At 31.1% G+C, this 18,018-nt stretch overlaps 1 protein-coding gene across 2 annotated transcripts in view; it reads right to left on the bottom strand.

Annotated features, from left to right (window-relative positions):
* Positions 1-18,018, bottom strand: part of LOC111705720 (uncharacterized) — a 46,807-nt gene that overhangs the window by 12,810 nt on the left and 15,979 nt on the right. For both annotated transcript variants that reach the window (XM_023478366.1, XM_023478365.1), the window contains exon 2: positions 17,760-17,839. The gene's annotated coding sequence lies outside the window, so the exon portion shown is untranslated. The remainder of the gene's footprint in view (positions 1-17,759; positions 17,840-18,018) is intronic.

The following is an 18,018-nucleotide window of genomic DNA, read 5'->3' as shown; positions in this document are numbered from 1 at the left end:
TTTAGTAATGAGTTTAGGAGAAATAAGAAGGTTTAGTAATGAGTTAAGGAGAAATAAGAAGGTTTGGTAATGAGTTAAGGAAAAATAAGAAGTTTTAGTAATGCCTTGAGGAGAAATAAGAAGGTTTAAGGAGAAATAAGAAGGTTTAGTAATGAGTTAAGAAGAAATAAGAAGGTTTAGTAATGAGCTGAGGAGAAATAAGAAGGTTTAGTAATGAGTTTAGGAGAATTAAGAAGGTTTAGTAATGAGTTAAGGAGAAATAAGAAGTTTTAGTAATGCGTTGAGGAGAAATAAGAATGTATAGTAATGAGTTAAGGAGAAATAAGAAGGGTTAGTAATGAGTTTAGGAGAAATAAGAAGGTTTGGTAATGAGTTAAGGAGAAATAAGAAGGTTTAGTAATGAGTTAAGGAGAAATAAGAAGGCTTGGTAATGAGTTAAGGAAAAATAAGAAGTTTTAGTAATGCGTTGAGGAGAAATAAGAAGGTTTAGTAATGAGTTAAGGAGAAATAAGAAGGTTTAGTAATGAGTTAAGAAGAAATAAGAAGGTTTAGTAATGAGCTGAGGAGAAATAAGAAGGTTTAGTAATGAGTTAAGGAGAAATAAGAAGGGTTAGTAATGAGTTTAGGAGAAATAAGAAGGTTTGGTAATGAGTTAAGGAGAAATAAGAAGGTTTGGTAATGAGTTAAGGAAAAATAAGAAGGTTTGGTAATGAGTTAAGGAAAAATAAGGAGTTTTAGTAATGCGTTAAGGAGAAATAAGAAGGTTTGGTAATGAGTTAAGGAAAAATAAGAAGCTTTAGTAATGAGTTAAGAAGAAATAAGAAGGTTTCGTAATGAGCTGAGGAGAAATAAGAAGGTTTAGTAATGAGTTAAGGAGAAATAAGAAGGTTTTGTAATGAGTTTAGGAAAAATAAGAAGGTTTAATAATGATTTTAGGAGAAAAAAGAAGGTTTAGTAATAAGCGAGGAGAAATAAGAACGTTTAGTAATAAGTTATGGAGAAATAAGAAGGTTTAGTAATGAAATTAGGAGAAATAAGAATGTTTAGTAATGGGTTTAGGAGAAATAAGAAGGTTTAGTAATGAGTTAAGGAGAAATAAGAAGGTTTAGTAATGAGATTAGGAGAAATAAGAAGGTTTAGTAATGAGCAGAGGAGAACTAGGTTTGGTCAGGCTCTAACAAACCGCAGGAATGTTTCGGTAAGTAAACCCCTGAAAGATGTGTATACCGTATAATACCTGAGAAACTCCAGCGTTACTCCGTGCTGGAAATTGAACTAGGCAACAGTTTAACGTATATTTATCCTCCTACTTGAGCAAAACTTAAACTGTCCTTGGAGAATAGGTTTGTTAGGTTTAACGCACCATTGATCTAATCATATTCAAGGAAAACCAAAATAATATATTTAGATCATTCATCATTGAGCATTAATAAAGAGGAAAACCTAGGAATATGGGGGGGGGGCAGGTCACCGATACAAATAAAAGTGCAACAACGAAAAAAATATCTTTATTTGTTAAAAATAAAAGAAGAAGTTAAATCCAAAGGAGAAGAAAAATACTATAAAAGTAAGAAGGAAAAAACTATTACGAAGCGCGCCAAGGATTTGTTTGGTAAGAATCTGCTTAAAATAAAGAAAGAAAACCGCAAAGCACTAATCTCAAATAATAAAAATCATTCAAAATATGCTGCAGACATAACATCAAAGCGTGAAACCAAAAATTATTATAATTTTTAAAAGATATATTAATGAATCACACGAAATTAAAGAAGTTTTTTTAGACGTAAAAAAATGGAATATAATGTTAAAAAGAAAAAGGAAATTGAAGACAATTTTTTTGGAGAGAAAATATATAAAAGGAGGGAATGCAAAAAAAGGATAATGAAGAAATAAGCTTTAATTGAGACGAGAGAAAGAAAACCAAAAATAAAAGAAAAAAAGGGGCCTTGAGCTGAAAATAATATAAAGCAGAAATAGGGAGGAAGATTTAAATAGAAAAGAATGATTCAGGCCATAGACCATAGTCCATAATAGTATATTAAAGGAAGTCGAAAGAAAATATTTAATGGTAAAAAATTCAAAAATAATTGTTGTGGCTGAAATTACGTAATTCTATGCAATTATATTTTTATTTTTGCAAAATCCTCTAGTTTCTGCAAAGTTTTAGTAAAATCTTGGCCTTTTATATCACTCAATTTTAATTTCCTTCAATAATAACAGAATAAAATATTACAAATCTAATAAAAACGTGTCGGGTTCTAATAGACTTTCTTGAATGGGACAAAAGTTAAAACTTATCAGAAAATGACAGATTTCTTATAAATATATGATGAATGAAAAGATAAGTTGATAGAATTATAGAAAATAAATAAAATGTGGATAAGAAACGGATGTTTATCTAGTTTTCTTTAAATAATTGTATTTCATGTTTATTGGACTTTTAAAATCACCACTTGATAGTTGTCTTACTAGTCCACAGTTTTATGGGAATCACTCTACATAAAAAAGATAAGCCTCTAGCTAGATAAATAGATGGAAATAGATAAATAGATAAACAGACAGATAGCTAGCTAGACAGCCAGATAGATAAATAGCTAAACAGACAGATAGATACCTAGCTAGACAGCCAGATAGATAAATAGCTAAACATACAGATAGATAACTAGCCAGACAGCCAGATAGCTAAATAGCTAAACAGACAGACAGATAACTAGCTAGACAGCCAGATAGATAAATAGCCAGACTGACATATAGATAAATAGCTAGACAAATAGATAGCTAGCTAGCCAGAGGAGTAAACTAGATTAGTTCTGAGTTCTCAAACCAAGATCAGTATCATTCACGGTCTCTTGACTTTACACTTTTACTCAAGCTTACAGCTTACAGCTTAAAGTGAATCCAGGGGATCTTAAACATTACACATAAAAATCCGCCATAGTATTTTTTCTGTAAATAATAAAGTGAGCCATTTTAAATAATTATTTAAAAAAGAAAAAAATTTCAACATTAAATGTTTTTTGGACAACCTGTATTCAAATCTAGACAACTCAAGCCTAATCCTTCATATCTTGCCTTTAGTTCTGCCATTTCCTTTTTGAAACTTTTTAGTTTTCTTTCTTTGCAATCTTTTTCATCACAAAATAAACCTAAACCAAAGTTTTAAAAACCTACTTTATCTAAATTGTTTTTATTTATATTAAAACATAAAACCCAAAATTTTAAAAATTTACTTACATAAAAATGTCTTTCCACAGCATAAGCTTAAAATATCATTCAAAAGTAAACATGCCTAACAAAACAAATTTGATTACTAACATGTCAACAAAAAAGATTATGAAAACAGATAAAGTTTTAGAAGAAAAATATTAAATTATGCTAAAATCCAGAAAATCAAACACTATTATCGCTCTTTCAATAAAAAAGAAGGAGTGAGATGAAATACTAAGCATAAAAAGTGAGTGATGTTTGTGTCTGTGAGTGTCTGGCTGTTTGTTTGTCACATGTCAGGTTTGGTTTGTTTGAGTGCCAAAGAAAGAGAATATCAATTAACTTTCACGACCTAACCCTAAACCATACATTTCCATGCATAGTTAAATGGAAGGGGGGGGGGCTCACTTTCATTCTCAAAGATAAATTCCTAAAGGGAAATTATCCATACTCTCATGTCTCATCATCTTCTAAAAAATTAGCTGTGTCGGCGCACATAGAAAATTAAAATAAATTGAAACACGTAGTGTAAATAATTCACAGCTCTCCTAGATGACAGATGACTTACAGATACATATGACAGCAGTCTATTACTTTAAGCAGGCCAGACGACATGCAAAGAAAATGCAAAAATGTCTAGCAATTTATATATAATACAGATTTCTTTTAAACCAATGTATCGTGTAAAAGTTCACAAGACAACTATACAGCTATAAAGCTAGACAACTAGACAGGTAGACAACTGGACAGCTAGAAAACTAGATATCTAGACATCTATACAGATAGACAATTAGACAGCTAGACACCTAGATTGCTAGACAGCTATGCAACTAGACAGTTATATCCACACAAGCATATATCTAACAGTCACACTAAGATGAACATGGAAGAGGATCAGAAAGACAGAAATTAGGATGAGACTGCAGATAATTCTTCGTCATTCCACCTTCATGTATAAACTTAATCTAGCTGCAGATGCTACATGTAGGAATGGATAGTTTTCACTTTTCTGAACAACGAAATGATCGTTTCGTTAACGAAAATAGGTCGTTTTTAGATTTAGACGATCGTTAACGATCATTAACGGCATAAAATTAAAAAATCCTTAATTTGTTCTAAGTCGGAAGAACGGTCATAACCGTCATTAACTTCTCTTTTAATGAAGAATCTTTTAAAAAATCAAAGTCATAAACTCCAAATTTGCCTGAGGACATATTTAAAAAGATGATCCATTGTTTAATATCATCGTTTCGTTTCTTGTTTTTCGTTTTTCATAAGATAAAAACGAACAATTCGTTAGGTTTAATCGTTCGTTTGTCAGTTTTGAAAAATCAAAAACTCTCGTTTTTTTCGTTCGCTAATAGAAACGATTAACAACCCTAGCTTATATATGTTTAAATAGACTATCTACAATTCTCTAGGTTTCTACATTATCCATAGATTCTCCGGGTTCATGTTTCTACATTATCCATAGATTCTCCGGGTTCATGTTTCTACATTATCCATAGATTCTCCGGGTTCAGGTATCTACAAGTGGGACTTAAAGGGGGTTTTATAATATTAAATAACCAATAACCATTGAGTCCACCGATCCATTGATCAGACAATATCAAAATTTCTGCAGACACGTTCAAATCAAAATAGAATGTCAGAGATTTGAAAATGTGTAAAATATCTCTATCAATCTGTTCATAATATCACTAAACATGCTTGTAATTTCGTACAACTAAACATCTGAACACATTTTGTACTTTAACCACGACAAATAAATATTTATACAAGATGATTAAGCTAGAGTGACTTCTACAGTTTTCAATAGAAAGGGTTTCTAACTGTACTTCATTGAATTCTATTAAAGATCTAGGATCTGAAAGCAGTTTTCATGTCACCATAGTAAATAAACCAAGCATTGCTATTTCTAGTTGATATACGCCGGATACAAGTTTTAAAACAGTTAGCTGGCGAATAGCATCTGTTTTACAAAACAAACAATCTGAACGAAAATTTGGTTTGGCAAAAAGATTTTTTTCTTTTTTGGGGGGGGATCTACCAAAAATCATTTAAAAAGAAGAAAATGTTTTATCTTTTATCAAACATTTTTTATTCTCCATATTTAACTAACTTCTTTTTGCAACTTCTTTCAACTTGCAATTAAACCATTTTCTTCATGATTTACTTTAAACTTTGCTTTTTTACTACCTTTGACATACGTAATCACTTTATTTTAACTTATTAATTATTCTTAATCTTTTTTGGGGGTCATACTTTTTATTTACCCGTTATATTAAGTTTAACCCACCCACAGCTGTCTTACATCATGACGTGCAGGGGGTTCCCTCTATCCTTCAGCTATATGACGTCACAGACCTGATTATCCTAGTTATTACGTCACACCTACAACCCGGCCTTTTCAAGGTTAGACCTGCTCTAGTAAAGGCGTTGACCCGTAACATATATATTATATATATGTATATATTATACAGAACAATATACAATATGCTAACAGCTGTTGTAAACTTCAATGACGACCTGAATTTCTTGAGATATATAAGGATGTCAATGTTACACTTGATTTGTTTAGTCTAAGAAATAGTTCTGTTATATTCTATAAGATTATATAGCAGAGAAAGAAACGAGTCTGAAGCCACAGGGAACCAAAAACATTAAAAAAAAGGTTGTCGTCTTCAATGACTCATCTTTCTGACATACTAAAGTTTGAAAAAACAAAACTTTCTTAAAGAATAATTCTGATTTGATTGGATCAACAATATTACTACTGAAAGAATTAATGTATTATTATTAATCCCACTTTTAGTGTTTGTAAACAGTCACATTTTTTTGACCATAATTTATCTATCTAATAATAAATGTATAGATAATTCTAAATTTATCTTATTTTAATCATTTCTTATTGATGTAAATTGCAATTGATCATTCATTAATTCTAAAAATGAAATATTTGGCGTGTGAAAAAGTAATGAAACAGTTGAAAAATATTGTTTATGAATGTAAATATTTTCTTACGCCTCAATATTCAACGAACCCAACTGATAATTATAATACAGTGGTAGGCAGTTTTATCAATACCATAAAGACGACTTTTTATTTAAGTTTTCATTGTTAACAACCTTTTTGTGGATTACAATTTTAAAAGTATTCATAGAGAGATTTTTTAATAGACAGCTTCTTTTGACTTCTTCGTTTCTGTGTATCTGTTTAACAGCTTGATATAAATCAAAATTGAAATCAAAAGTCGTCTTCATTGTATTGATATAATTGCTTACACTGTACATTGTAATCAAAAATGTTGGAATCGTTAAATAAAGTCGGAGAGAAAATGATCAGTGTTCGTGGGAAACAAAAATAAAAACCACAAAAGGGCAAAAAGTTTCCCCATGTAATCCCCCCCCTTTCTGGACAACAATGTATTTCTCCTCCCCTTGTGGTCACCCCCTGCCCCCATTTCCTGCCCTCAAATTATTTCAATGTATTAAGTTGTGACCATTTGTCAGTGTGCAGTGTGTAAACCCATTCAGTAAATTGAACTCTTGCATTACAGTACATTGTACCCTAATAGTGTAATACATTGTACCCTGATAATATAGTAAATTGTACCCTGCTAGAACTGTACATTGTTCCATGTTAATATAGTACACGGTACCCTGATAATATAGTGCATTGTACCCTGATAATATAGTACATTGTAACCTAATAGTATAGTACATTATACCCTGATAATATAGTAAATTGTACCCTGCTAGAACTGTACATTGTACCATGTTAATACCCTAATAGTAGATTGCATTGTACCTTGATAGTATAGTACATTGTAATCTGATAGTATTGTACATTGTACCCTGATAGTATAGTACATTTTAATCTGATAGTATTGTACATTGTACCCTGATAATATAGTACATTGTACCCTGATAGTATAGTATATTGTAATCTGATAATTTATTACCTTGTTTTTTAATAGTATAGTACATGAACTTTGATAAAGTAATACATTGTACCCTGATAATATAGTACACTGTGTCCTGATATTATATTACATTATACCTTGATCATATAGTTCATTGTCCCCTGAAAATATAGTACATTGTACCCTGATAGTGCAGTACATTTTACCCTGATAATATAGTACATTGTACCCTAATAATATAGTACATTGTACCCTGATAGTACAGTAAATTGTACCTTGATAATATTTTACATTGTACCCTGATAGTATAGTACATTGTACCCTGATAGTAAACTACATTGTACCCTGATAATAGTATAGTACATTGTACCCTGATAGTATAGTACATTGTACCCTGTTAATTTCCGGACATGTTGTGATCCCTCAGAAAAGTACCTTATACTCAATGAAAAAATAAATTGTATCATGAAGAATTTGCATAGAAGAGTATAAACCTACGAGTTGCAAAGTACTGCGAAGTTCAGAGCCCAGTGTAGACCATTGGCGCCGTTTAGTCAACTTTAACCCTAACTATTAAGATTAAATACATGGTCAAGAAACAAATAGAACTAACTAGTAACTACATTAGTGTTTACTGTTTAGTGTTCTAAGGAGGGTTGGATGAGGCATAGAGGAGGGATGAAAGATGAGGATGAAGAGAAAAAAAAATAATGTTAAAGAAAAATGTATCATAGATAGAGATCTGAGAAAATAAATGAGAGCGCAATTTCAAAAATATATAGAAGAGCGTGAGTGACATAGAGTGAATGAAAATGAAATAGATTAGATGAAAATTAGATGTATAAGATGAAAATGATAGAATGAAAATGAAATAAATAAGATGAAAATGAGATGGATTAGAAGAAAATGAGATGGATAAGATGAGATTGAAAAGATAAAAATTAGATGGATAAGATAAAAATTAGATGGATAAGATGAAAGTTAGATGGATAAGATGAAAATGATGGAATGAAAATGAGATGGTTAAGATGAAAATGAGTTTGAAAAGATAAAAATGAGATGGATAAGATGAAAAGAATAGAATGAAAATGAGATGGATAAGATAAAAATGAGATGGATAAGATTAAAATTATACATCCCATAAAAGAGTTCATAAATAAAGGTTGATCTGATTTGAATTTAATAAGAAGCAAGAATTGAATATAGTTCTGTGTAATAGAGAAAGTATGAAATATATCGATAGTAATAAACTAACTATTATCAGAGTCTAAACGAAGTATGACACTTGAATTCAGAATTCCGAACCTTACTCATCCAACTCTCACTAGACCAGGGGGCAAATATAATTATACACAATAGTTTAACCTTTGCATTTTCATGATTAGTTTTTAGATTAGTCAGCCTCATTTATACAATATTTTGGATATAAGAAAATCTGATTTTTCATATTTTTGACTCGGGCTACATGCGATTTTTCCAGGATAAGCCTAGTCAGCGTATAAGAGAAATTGAGTTTTTGCCACAAACTTAGATTTTCTAATACTTATATGTTTGCAACCCAATGTCGTAGAAATTTGATATTTTAAATTATTAATTTTGTTAGATCAAATAATCTAAGTTTGACAAATCAGAAGTTTTCTCCATCAGAATGCAAATATATGGTACCCATGCCAAATAATCCTCATTTATTTCCTGTTTTCATAAAAACCTATAACCCTGAACCCAAGCGTAAACGTTTATACGATAATGTTTATTTAAAAATCTATTTCCTTGTTGTTTTCGCCAGATTAGATTAGATTAGATTAGATTAGATTATATCCGATGTTGTGAATAAACATAAAGGTTTCATGTAAGCATATTAGTTTAAGAACATTGAAATTAACAAGGTCAAGAAATTTATTGAAATTTCAAAAAGTGGAATCACAGGTGGACAAATTCATGTACAATGTACATAAACATATTGACACACAGGTGGACAAATTCATGTACAATGTACATAAACATATTGACACACAGTTGGACAAATTCATGTACAATGTACATAAACATATTGACACACAGGTGGACAAATTCATGTACAATTTACATAAACATATTGACACACAGGTGGACAAATTCATGTACAATGTACATAAACATATTGACACACACCCCGACGAATTCATGTAAAATGTACATAAACATATTGACACACATGTGGACAAATTCATGTACAATGTACATAAACATATTGACACACAGGTGGACAAATTTATGTACAGTTAAAGACTCTTGCACAGATAAAGACAAACTCTTGTACATAGACAGATTTATGTACATATTTATTGATTCATGAAATATTTGCATATGTGGCAGATAATCTGAAAGGGATAAAATTTGTCTGAAATGGGAAATCATAAATTCATCTCAACTGAAAAAAATATGCATAAATTATATATATGAATACATTGATAACCAGAAAATTGCGGAACAGGAAGAAGACATTCAAGCAATAATTAAGTATATTTGATGTTGTTATAAAGAAAACAGTTTTATTAGCAGCTTATTAAATCAACTATCAAGTGAAATGGATCTGTTTACACTGCACAATTGCTGATTTTCCTGACTATTTAAAGTCAGTACTTGAGTCTAAAAGTCGTCTTCCTATTCCAAAGGTTTCTGGTTCTCACTCTATGATTAAAAGTTAAACAATCTTACTACTTACACTCAAAATGTACAACGAGTTTTAATATTGTAAACAACGATGAACACCTGTTTTCCTAATCATACGCTTTCAACAATAAATGCGAACTTATCACAAAAAATCTACGCAACTGTTGCGTATCCATCATAACCTGACAAAGAATAAACTTAAGTCATGTAGAATTCTATGAAAGAATCAAATAATGACGCAACGGAAGATTTTGGAGATGGGTTTGAAGAACATTTTATCCCATTCATTCGCGTACACCAGGACGAATACTTTTTTGAGCAATCATTTGACCAAACCTTCCAAAACCTGATGAGAAGTACGCAGCTGTTCAAACCAATGACGCGGCATTTTTACATAAATCAAAACGTTATGTCAGAAAAAATTGTACCCTTCCCTCTACAGGATGAACTTGAAAAGTCTAACTGTAGTTAGAGTAATAACATTAACAATAATTGATGATAATAGTAGTAATAATACTCAGCATAAGACACATTTTAGAAAAAAAAACATTATAACACATATTTTTATGTTTATCTAACCTATCTTATTAATTATCTATCTATCAAGAAACCGCCCTTTGTTTCATATAATTAATCTAGGAATTATTTAATTATGTTTTAAATAGGTTGATAGCATCTTTTCTTCACATCCTTTCACTTTCTACTTTCTACTCACTTTCTCTGTTGTTTACTGTTAAATATGAGAATGTATTTAATTAAGATTAATATGATATTAGACGGTAGTGTTTTATCTATTNACAAAATGCCGTATACCTTGGATATTTCAAATAATGAATTCTTGGGTGAAATAAAATGTTCTAAAGAGAAATGTTATAAACCGTTTGTAGCACTCGATCTTATAATTCTATAAACAGTCCCTTTAATTAAAATTTTAGATAAAGTTTTCTGAGGCCAGATCTAAAGAATTTGAGCCGCGGTTTAAATTTAAGCTACGGCTTAATTTTGGTTGGTTTCACTTAAAATTGTATCAAATGTTTCAAGATTTAAGCCGGAGCTCAATTTAAACCGGGTTTTGGTGGATTTAAGCTGCTACTTAAACTCTTTAAATTCGGCCTCTGAACGAAATTATACTGATTCAGCTGTCTACCCCTTGTATCGGTGGCGGTGCACACATCGCGTTGGTCTGCTACGCTTCGGCAATATTGCATTTTTGAGATTAAAAACTGTGCGCTTTTGTTATTCTGACTTTGTATCTGATGAAAATTAATTTTCTCTGAATTTTCTGTTTGGCAACATGAAAGTTTTGGTTTCGGGGTCGGGTTCCCGCGACCTCTGGCAGATTCAACATTAAACTTTGTGGCATATTTTTATTGTCAAAGCAGTCAGGCAGTCAGGTTTCAAGTCATCATCTGCTCAAAGATTGACAAGGATAAATGTAAGATGGAAAACCAATGAACAAAAAACTAATCAACGTTAAGAATTTGCAATCAACAAACAAAACTTGGAATGTTAATTAGGAGAACACGTTTCACGGATTTCTTTCCTTATTGTTTTTTTCAACAACATTTCTGCCAATAATTTGCGAAACTAATTTGACATAGATTTACTTTCTTGCATAACAGCCATGCCAAATGTCTGCTAAATATTTTTTAGAATTTATGAAAGTTAAATTTTTTTCCCTCAATAAATAAAAGCTTAAATGCATTTAGAGTAAGAGATTTATCATTAGCCTTCAGGAAAAAGTTGTATAATGTAATTTTACTTTCAAAAGTTGCATTTAAGAATATGAAATTGATGAACTATTTCACTTTAGAATACGTGGCATTTTTTTCTGCATAATATGAATATTTGTATTTATACATATAACTGCTGCAAAAAGTACATTCAAACTGTCATTTCGATTGAATTTGTCATGCAAATAGCATTGATAGTACTGGGAACTAATGTTGGGGAAGGGAGGGGCCTCGTTCTATTCTTGTAGTGTTCAAGGATATAGTTGGGTGAAAAATAGCTGCATTTTTGTCTTCATGATAATGTTGTTTTTGTCTAGTTGTTTTCCTACAACTTACAAAAACAACAAAACAAGCGTTGACAAAATATAGTGAAGGGCAATTTGTTTTTCTATTTTTTAATTTGCAAAAAAAAATTCGATGTTCAAGTGCAATTATTTGAGGGAAATTAATGCTTATTGCATTACTATAAAATATGATTATAAACAAAATAGAATAAACAAATATCGAACAATCATTATCAGAAATCTATGCTGAAGGACTTCATATAAATATTTTAACACCTGGCTAATTATTGGAAGGAATCCGTTGCAATATTAAATTCAGGTGTGCAAAAAACGACTTTTTTTAGACGATCCTACTTTTCAACACGGGGGGGTAAGGGAAGAAGACAGTGTGTTGCCCCTAACCCCCCCTTTCTCTGCCTATCATTTTACGCCCCTGATTTAAATGGTTTGGATAGTTATCATCAATATTATAAGAAAGTTGACATATGTTTAGAGGGGGGAAGGAAGGGAGGGGGGGGGGGGGGCCGGAAGGATATCAAATTAGTTTTTGATTTTACCGTTGTAGTGAGGGTAGGGAATGGTTGAATGAAGGAAGGGGTTATTATGGTTTGTATAAGATATTAAACTCACCCCCTACCACTGGGAACCCCTTGGTAGTGGGAACACAGGCAATAATAGGTTTCGAAACTAATGAATAAAATATTCAAAGGAATTGATATTTTAAAGAGCCAATCAAATATCCTTAAAATCGTGGATTTAAAAAAAATGAGAAAAGACCTGCAGGAAAATGAAAAGACTTATTCTAATTCATATTAGAAGTAGACAAGATGTGGCATCAGTTGTATACATCTTGTCGTTGATTATCTATCTGAAAATTATCACAATTTTCTGCATCTGTAAGCATATAGAAACCACAATCAAACAGAGTTTTTTTAAAGATTTTGAGTCGGATATCCCGCTAAATAATTGGCGAGTCTCGTGGAATTACTTTCATACTCCCTTTAAATGATATATTTTACTAGACTCTTGGTGTTTGAGACATTCAAAAAAAGATGAAAAGGATTTGAGTCTTTGTCACAAACAATCCCTATATCTTTGCAACAAAATGCCGTATACCTTGGATATTTCAAATAATGAATTCTTGTAGATTAAACAATTAAAATATCAAAGGTTTGCACCATCAAGTTGCTAAGATATACTGATTAGAAAATTTGAGTTTGTGGAAAAGACTCATCCTTTGCATTTACATAAAGAAAGGATGTTCAAAAAAAAATTTCAGATATGTTGTAAGCATATTTAACAAAAAAAATGAACACCTATACTATACTTGTAAACTTGTAAAAAGGTCGTATGTCACTTAAATTACATTCATCCTATTATTGGCAAATACTGATCCTTATTGTTATTGCTAACTAACAACACATATCCGTATTGGAGTCTAATCAGCACTATTTTCAAAAATAAATCACAAAACATTACAAATATTTCTCGATAGCTGTTAGGATATTACTAAATGTAATAAATCAGAAAAAAAGAATAGCATGAGAGCTAGTTAGCTAGATAAATATCTTTATAGTAAACTCTGGCCAATTTAAAACTAATGTAAATAGCAATGTAGAAAAATAGCTAGCTGCTTAACACATTTAAACATTCTGTAAACCTGTAAACCTGTAAACCTGTAAACCTGTAAACCTGTAGACCTATAAACCTGTAAACCTGTAAACATGTAAATCTGTTAACCTGTAAACCTGTAAACCTGTAAACATGTAAACCTGTAAACCTGTAAACCTGTAAACCTGTAAACCTGTAAACCTGTAAACCTGTAAACCTGTAAACCTTTAAACCTGTAAACCTGTAAACCTGTAACCCTGTAAACCTATAATCCTGTGAACCTGTAAACCTGAAAACCTGTAAACCTATACACATTTAAACCTGTAAAACTTATAAACCTACGACCATAAGACCTAATTTCTAAACCTATGAATATACAAGCCCGTCCATAATCATGTAAACCTATAAACCTGTAAACCAGTAAGAATTTAAACCTTTAAACCTGCGTGTAAACTAAAACTTGCAAACCTGTAAACTTGTGAATCTGCAAATCTACAAATTAAACCTATTATCGTGGCTGCAGTGTTAACTTAAATACACACCCTGCAATATCTTGTAAACTATAAAACTAAAAGCCTAAGACGTGAATAAATCGTAATCTGTTATTTTAAAATCTTAATTTTTACTTAAAAATGTATCTACATAGTTTATATAAAAGTACATTATTTAACCAAGCATGCCCGTCGTAAAGATATCTTTAAAGATGAGAGAAATGATTTTCTAAACCTGTAGTTGTATGGATGTATATCCTTATATTTACAGTAAGCCTTAGAACAGATCCCTGAGGCACCCCCCATCTGTTGAATTTAGGAGGATTCCCTCTAGTGCAGAACTAATGTATAGTTTCCTATCAATCAAACCAACTAATTCTGCAAGGAATAATAACCAACCCAACCAGTATTTTACCAAGCAATAATTCAAACTAATTCGAGACTAAATCAGAATAATTTTCTAAATTGTTAGAATTTTAAAATCTTTAAGTATCTATGACATAATACTAATCATTTATCTTGGTGGGAAAACGTGTATTACAAAATACCGATAAATTCCTCGTGATGAAGCTAATGCAGTTACCACCATGTGAAAGTTTAATAAAGCTAAGTACACCTAGACTTGATGCAGAGAAAAGTATCTAGAAACCATCGTTTAATGTTTTATACCAACAGAACTGCATCTCGGTATGATGGTATCCACCCTTAAGAGGTATGATGGGGATTTAGTGGGAGACTTAAACGCAAAAAATGAAAGGTATCGCAGACAAATCGGACTATAAACGTAATCGGACTTGGTCAGCATATTTTATTGCAAACTGGAAGGGATGGTTGAAGTAATTTCAAGTTACCCAACCGTTCATAGTGGAATGTCCGATTACTAACGGTACCTTTCAAACATTTTTCTTATCAAGGATGAATAAGGTATCCTTCTTTTCCTCTTAAAAAACTGATAATTTTCAAGTGTGGTTTCACTTTCTAATTTACTTGCGTATTTAGCTATAAAGATAATGTTGGAAATTGTCAGAATGATAATATGAATCAAATATACTTTAAAAAGGGAAGGGTTTGCAAAAAATAAAATTGTGATTGAATAAGAGGAATAGAGAGCTAATAAGAGAGAGAGAGAGCTTTAGGGAGAGAACATTTACAGTAATCAGTTTCTCTGGAGTTCAGACCTTTGAACCTTTAGAGATATTTCACGAGGGAGGAGGGGGGGGGGGGGGTAAATTGGGTAGGAGAAGTGTTGCAGGATAGAAGAGGAAGAGGGAGGGGCAAGTACCTTTACAAGTGTATGTTTTAAGAATTGAAGTCAAAAAGACAAATTTTGAGAGAGAGTGGAAAGGATTCTTTAATGTTTGTTTTGTATACATAGCTATTTTTGATAGGGGGGATTAAAATTATATTAAAATATGAAGAATTAAAACATAAAGAATTAGTTTAATGTTAAAAAAATAAAATAATAAAAAGCCAAGATAAATTTGTGGTGGGAATTAAAACAAGAAACTAAAGGAAACATTAACCAGGAAATGAGATAGTTTGTAGATTAGGACAAAACAATGAGGACGGTTTCTCTTTTTTATCTAGGAGTAGAGAGATGCTTTCTCTACAGTATCTAGGAGATATGGGAGGCCATCTCTACTATATATAGGAGTAGAAAGAGGCTTTTTCTACTTTATAATAAGGAGCAGAAAGATGCTTTCTTTACTGTATACAGGAGTAGAAAGGAACTTTATCTACTGCATATAGGAGTAGAAAGAAGCTTTATCTTCTAAATCTAGGAGTAGAAAGAAGCTTTCTCTACTGTATATAGGAGTAGAAAGAAGTTTCATCTGCTGAATCTAGGAGTAAAACGAAGATTTCTCTGTTGTATATAGGAGTAGAAAGAAGCTTTCTCTACCGTATATAGGAGTAGAAAGACGCTTTCTCTGTTTTATATAGGAGTAGAAAGAAGCTTTCTCTACCGTATATTAGAGTTGAAAGATGCTTTCTCTACTTTATAATAAGTGGTATGAAGAAGCTTTCTCTACTGTTTATAGGAGAAGAAAGATGCTTTCTCTACTGTATATAGGAGTCGAAAGAGACTTTCTATTTTTTAGTTAGGACGAGAAAGTAGCTTTCTCTTCTTTAGTTAGGAGTAGAAATTGCTCCAGTATATAGGAGAAGAAAGAAGCTTACTCTACTGTTTATAGGAGCAGAAAGATGCTTTCCCTACTGTAGATAGGAGTAGAAAGAAGCTTTATCTACTATATCTAGGACTAGAAAGTAGCTTTCTCTTCTTTAGTTTGGAGTAGAAAGAAGCTTTCTCTTCTTTAGTTAGGATTATAAAGATGCTTGCTCCACTGTATATAGGAGTAGAAAATGCTCTTTCTCTACTGTATATAGGAGTAGAAAGAAGCTTTCTCTATTGTATATAGGAGTATAAAGATGCTTTTTTACTGTATATAGGAGATGAATATGCTTTCTCTAGTGTATATAGAATTAGAAAGTAGCTTTTTCTTCTTTAGTTAGGATTAGAAAGAGCTTGCTCCACTAAATATAGGAGTAGAAAAAAACTTTCTCTACTGTATATAGGAGTAGAAAGAAGCTTTCTCTTCTTTAGTTAGGAGTAGAAAGATACTCTTTCTCAACTATATCTAAGAGCAGAAAAATGCTTTTACGGTCTACTATATATCTATACAATATATATAGGAGAAAAATGATGCTATCTCTACAATATTTATATAGAAGTAGAAATAATGCTTTCTCAATCTATAACAAATCTAGGAGATAGAGGCCGGATGCTATCTATGATATATATCGAGAGTTGAATTCTCTATTGCATCTAGGAGTAGAAATAATGCTTTCTCAATCTACTTTATTTAGGAGATATTGAATGTTATCTCTACTATATATCAAGAGATGCTTGCGTTTCTTATCTAGGAGTAGAAATAATGCTTTCTTGATCTACTATACATCTATGAGATAAATTATCTCGATATATGCTTTAATCTACCAAATCTAGTCGAGAAACCTTCTATTTTATCTAGGTCGGATTAGATCTTGTTGCGAATCATTCTAATTAATTCTAGAATTAAGAGAACACATAGCGGTACTAATCTCTAGTACATCTACTATATATGCATATATCAAACCATTTATTATACTCATTAACTAAGCTATGCACCCAAGTATCTGTAAATATAGGGATAGGAAGGATATGCTTCGCCAGGCAGAAAAGAGAAAGGGAAAAGTTATAAACTTATTTTTATGTTGGTATATCATGCATATTTATCACTTTTATCTATAGACGCAATGGAAGGACAACGGAATTGAGTATTTACCACAAACTCTGATTTCCTAATCCATATATATTTGTAGCCCAATGTCGTAGACCTTAGCTTTTTTAAATTTGATTTCTGTTGGAGATCAAATAATCCAAGTTTGAAAAATCAAAGGTGTACACCATCGTGTTGCAAAGATATAGGGATTATAAAATTGCGTTTGTGGTTAAGACTCAATTTCTTTATGCAAAATTACTGGTAGACTTGTGTGACCTCATAGCTCCTTCAGAAATGATTTTATGTCAAAGTAAAAAAAAGATTTGCTTATTTAACACTTTCTTCTTTTTAATATATTTTGAGAAATATCGAATACTTGTCTATAGAATGTCGTACATTTCTTTGGCATTCTTATCTACGAAATGTCCTGCAAGATGTATATGATGATGATATGATGTATTTATATGATGAAACGTGTTTTAAAAACTGATTAAAAGTAGAACTAATGATAATAAATATGTACAATGAGGTAAATTATAAAAAAAATTTAAAATAGGAAATTTCTAAAAAAAATAGATAAATGATTTACTTCCTACCTGTTAGTATATATCCGGTTCCTTTCAAGAACAAAATTCACTTTTCACTGGAAGTCTTTTCCTTTCAACTCCAGTAGGTTCTAAAAAATACTTATTTGAATAATCAATTAATCAATTAATTGATCAGCCTATTAATCATTCAAACAAAATTACTACTCTTCCTACATCAATAACAATAAATACCAGTTTTTATATATTTCTTAAACTATTGAATATTTCATAAGAAGAATAATAAAAAGATTGTTCATGCTTCATCGGA

The sequence above is a fragment of the Eurytemora carolleeae genome, unplaced genomic scaffold, assembly GCF_000591075.1.
Source record: "Eurytemora carolleeae unplaced genomic scaffold, Eaff_2.0 scaffold529, whole genome shotgun sequence".
Lineage (NCBI taxonomy): Eukaryota > Metazoa > Arthropoda > Copepoda > Calanoida > Temoridae > Eurytemora > Eurytemora carolleeae.
Note: the sequence above shows the minus strand (reverse complement) of the source record. Positions and strands in the feature narration are given on the sequence as shown.